Source organism: Macrobrachium nipponense, chromosome 40 (genome assembly GCF_015104395.2).
Source record: "Macrobrachium nipponense isolate FS-2020 chromosome 40, ASM1510439v2, whole genome shotgun sequence".
In the NCBI taxonomy this organism is placed as follows: Eukaryota; Metazoa; Arthropoda; class Malacostraca; order Decapoda; family Palaemonidae; genus Macrobrachium; species Macrobrachium nipponense.
In genome coordinates this window covers 902,285-907,284 of record NC_061101.1, presented here as the reverse complement: position 1 = coordinate 907,284, position 5,000 = coordinate 902,285, and positions in this window count along the sequence as shown.

The following is a 5,000-nucleotide window of genomic DNA, read 5'->3' as shown; positions in this document are numbered from 1 at the left end:
AGAAAGAGACTACTTTATGTAGTCCCAAGAATTTGTTTTTATTCATTTGATATTCTATGACATTAAATTATTATTTATGAATTTTTTTTTATAATTTTTGTAAAAGATCATTCTATACCATTGTAACGATGACATTATAGCTCTGTGTCTAAAATGAATAAATGAACATATAATTGGAAACTAACCTATATTTATTTATATTTTATAATCTAATATCTATTTATATTTTTTATAGGTGATATTGTCCCATAACTTCACACAAATATTATGATTTCTCAAACCTTTCTACTGCTACTCTATAATTCGAGGTTTTTATACCTAAAATTTTCAAATTCCTTATACCTTCAAGAAACTAAGTCTTACCAGTAATGCTTCTTCATTTTTATTCAACATAATTACCTCTGTCTGTCTGTCTGTCTGTCTCGTACACTTCCATGTCTATCATTGCAATAAGTTAAATGCAAACAGGATATCAGACTTTCATCATCACACGTGAATGAAAAATAGATTGAATGACACCTCTCTCTCTCTCTCTCTCTCTCTCTCTCTCTCTCTCTCTCTCTCTCTCTCTCTCGTACCCTTTCATGCCTATCATTACAATAAGCTAAATGCAAAGATCATATAATATTTCCATCATTTGTTAATAAGAAATAGAATGACTGACACATCTCTCTCTCTCTCTCTCTCTCTCTCTCTCTCTCTCTCTCTCTCTCTCTCTCTCTCGTACCCTTTCATACTTATCATTACAATAAGCTAAATGCAAAGATCATATAACATTTTCATCATTTGTTAACGACAAATAGAATGAATGACCTTTCTCTCTCTCTCTCTCTCTCTCTCTCTTCTCTCCTTATAACCAGCTTCCTGGAACCATTATCTCGGAGAGGACGTTCGCTAAGAAGGTAAAAACGTCATCTACATAATTAATTGCGGCAGAGGAAGTGTCTTTGTAACGGCGCTCCTTAAAGCTCGTTCATTATACAGCCAACTTGCTGACTGCATTTCATCGTACTGTAAAATGAAGGACATGAAACTGAAATGGCTGGTTATATTAGGAGTCAATTGTTCAGGCCAAAATTCCACCCTTTCTCTTTTGGATATTTTGTTCTCCGGAATTTTCAAAATTTGTAACTCGTTTCAGTGTTCATAGATGTCTCTGTCTGTTGATTGTTTATTCTGTGGCTGAATTTTGTGGTTAACGACCAAAAAAGACACTTAGGCTATATATATATATATATATATATAATATATATATATATATATATATATATTATATTATATAGACTTAAAAATCATGTATATATATGTGTACATGATGTATAAATACATATATACACATATATACATATTTTATATATTTTTCCTTCTTTTGTAGGTAAAAGGAGAATTATCTTTAAAAAAAGAATAGCATGGTAAAATGATTTTTGGTCTTTAACCACAAAATTCAGCCACAGAATGTCCATACATACATACATGCATACATATATACATATATATATGTGTATATATATATGCCCACACACATAAATACATATACATTTACATATACATACATAGTCACAACATTCACCCACACACAAATACACCCCGCGAACTGAGCCTTTAAAAGCATGCTACTCGTATTAAAAATTCATCAGAGAGAGAGAGAGAGAGAGAGAGAGAGAGAGAGAGAGAGAGAGAGAGAGAGAGAAAGGTACGCAGGAGAAATATTTCACGGTATTGAATTCCATCCTAAGGATGATTTATAACCAGAGAATAAGAACTTAAATTGAATGTAAGGTGATGGAAGGCCCACGTAGGTACTTAGTTCTCGTATTTCCTTAGCATGGAAGGGCTCTTAAGGTCCTGTTTGAAGGAACTTCCGGGATATATTTTGGGATGTTTGAGAAACTTCAGGGATATATTTGGGGATATTTGGAGAAACTTCAAGGATATATTTAGGGTTGTTTGAGGAAACTTCTGGGAAATATTTAAGGACGTTTGAGGAAACTTCAGGTATATATTTTGGGATGTTCGAGGAAACTTCAGGGATATATTTAGGGATGTTTGAGGAAACTTCTGGGATATATTTAAGGACGTTTGAGGAAACTTCAGGTATATATTTTGGGATGTTTGAAGAAACTTCAGGGATATGTTTAGGGATGTTTGAGGAAACTTCTGGGATATATTTAAGGACGTTTGAGGAAACTTCAGGTATATATTTTGGGATGTTTGAGGAAACTTCTGGGATATATTCAAGGACGTTTGAGGAAACTTCAGGTATATTTTTAGGGATGTTTGAGGAAACTTCAGGGATATATTGTGGATGTCTGGGGAAACTTCAGGGATATATTGAGCCATGTTTAAGGAAACTTCAGGGTTATATTTGGGGATATTTGAGGAAACTTCAGGGTTATATTTGGGGATATTTGAGGAAACTTCATGGATATATTAAGGGATGTCTGAGAAAACTCCAGGGATATATTTATGGATGTTTGAGGAAACTTCAGGGATATATTTAGAGATATTTGAGGGAAATTTCAGGGATATATTTAGGGATGTTTGAGGAAACTTCAGGGATATATTTAGGAATGTTTGAGGAAACTTCAGGGATATATTGAGGGATATTTGAGGAAACTTCAGGGATATATTGAGGGATGTTTGAGGAAACTTCAGCGATATATATAGGGATATTTGAAGAAACTTCAGGGATATATTTAGGGATGTTTGAGGAAACTTCAGGGATATATTTAGGGTTGTTTGAGGAAACTTCAGGGATATATTTAGGGATGTTTGAGGAAACTTCAGGGATATATTTAGGGATGTTTGAGGAAACTTCAGGGATATATTGAGGGATGTTTAAGGAAACTTCAGGGTATATATTTAGCGATGTTTGAAGAAATTTCAGGTTACATATTTGGGGACGTTTGAGGAAAAACTTCAGGGAGGGATATATGGGGTAGGAAAATACGATCTAGTACGACAGAACTCCCGAGACGTTAAAATACAATAAAAACGAACGTAAATATTTAAGAATAGTAAAAAAAAACAAACTCTGCTCCAGACACACCTATATTTACATATATTTCCCGTCCAGACAACCGCCCGCCCCCACGCCCCCCCCTTCCACCTCCCGCCCCCCTCCGCGTTTTGGTAAAAGCTGGTTTTGAAAACGCTATCACCCGACTGGCAGAAACACAAAGGCTCAGCCGCCCTTTTATGAGTAAAATTAACGGGGTGTAAACAATCGGATTAGGTACCGCGCCCGGCACACTACAGATGGCGCTGGTGGGCGGCTGGGCGGGCGGACTTCGCCCCACCCCCCCTCCTATGCTAATTATTTTCGTGTCTTGGCGGTGCTGGTTTTATGAAGTTTCTCTCGAGTTGATGTACTACTTCGTCTGGTTTCTTCTTCTTCTCGTGTGTGGCTGTGTATGTGTGTCCGCGTATGTTTATTAATGCTTGAATATACTAGCTCGTTTCTGTGTTTGTGTATGTATATGGCTTCAAACATATATAGAGTTAGAGGACTGAGAAATGTTACTCATTTTCATAATTCATATTTAGAGCCATAAGTTCATTTCGTGTGTGTTTGTGTGTATGTATGTGTGCTTGTAACTACATGAACGTGTGTGTGTGTGTATGTTTGTTAATGCGTAAATACGCTAGCTCGTTTGTGCGTATGTGTGTGGATATCTCTCTTTAATATATTGAATGAAAGGACTGAGAAACATAATTAATTTTCCTATTTCAAGCCGTAAGTTCGAGTTACCTGTGAAGACTTATTAATACTTATGAAAGTATAGATAACATATTATCTTATTGGATCAGTAGTTTAAGAAAGAGTAGATATTCAGCATTTTCCAACTCGTGTTAAAACCATATCGTTAATGCAAATTGTGATCCACATATCAATAAAGGATAATAGAATGGTTATGTCTTACACAATTCATGTTATATAGTTGGAGAAAATTCTAAAATCTCCTTGAAAAGTAACATAAAACAAGGAAGATAAGCTTCTTATATATGCACATTGGTGGCACCATATTCGCAGACTCCATTTTGCATGAAAATGAAGTTTTTACCATTTCGAAAAACTCCTTAGAAATGATATTAACGACTAACTTTATTCCCCACATACCGTGGAAATATGTTTCCTAATTTAGGCTACGTTCAGTAACCCAAAAGCTGAATTGCACGATTCAAACTCAATGAACCAGTTTGCAACACGCTCACTTGCAATTCAAGCTACAAAAATGTTTTATGGTACTGCCAAAACTTAGAAGCAGTTTGATACTTGGCCTCCCAGCTCGCTTCCAATGCAATAGCTATGCACGTGCACGCATGCACTAGCAAGCAGAAGCAATCTGAGTCCTTCCAATCCAAGAAAAAGTATTAAGTAGGCTAATGTCTTTCTCGTATTAGGAAGTTAATATTATGACATGTTCACACTTTTCTTGATTTTTAATTTCATAATGAGATATTTGGGATGCCAGTTATTATAACGACTATACTGTGTCAATATATCCAATTTTTTCTTTATCTTAATGTGATAAACAGTTTGCGTTGAGGGAGACTGATTTTTGTGTTTCTCATATATTATAATAATTATATATATAATATATATATATATATATTATTATAATAATAATAATATATTAATAAGTATTATATGTAATATGTATAATATATATATCTATATTAATATATATAATTGTATTATTAATTATATTGTATATAATATTATGTATACTCTTAATTATATAATATATATATACATACATACATATATCATATATAATATTATAATCAGATAATAATCTATATATAGATATATATATATGTATATACATTAATATATATATATAATATAATATATATATATATATATATATATATATATAATGTTTATTAAATATACAAATTATATATATTATATATATATATATATATTATATTATTAGATATTATATATATATATATATATATATGTGTGTGTGTGTGTGTGTGTGTGGGGAATA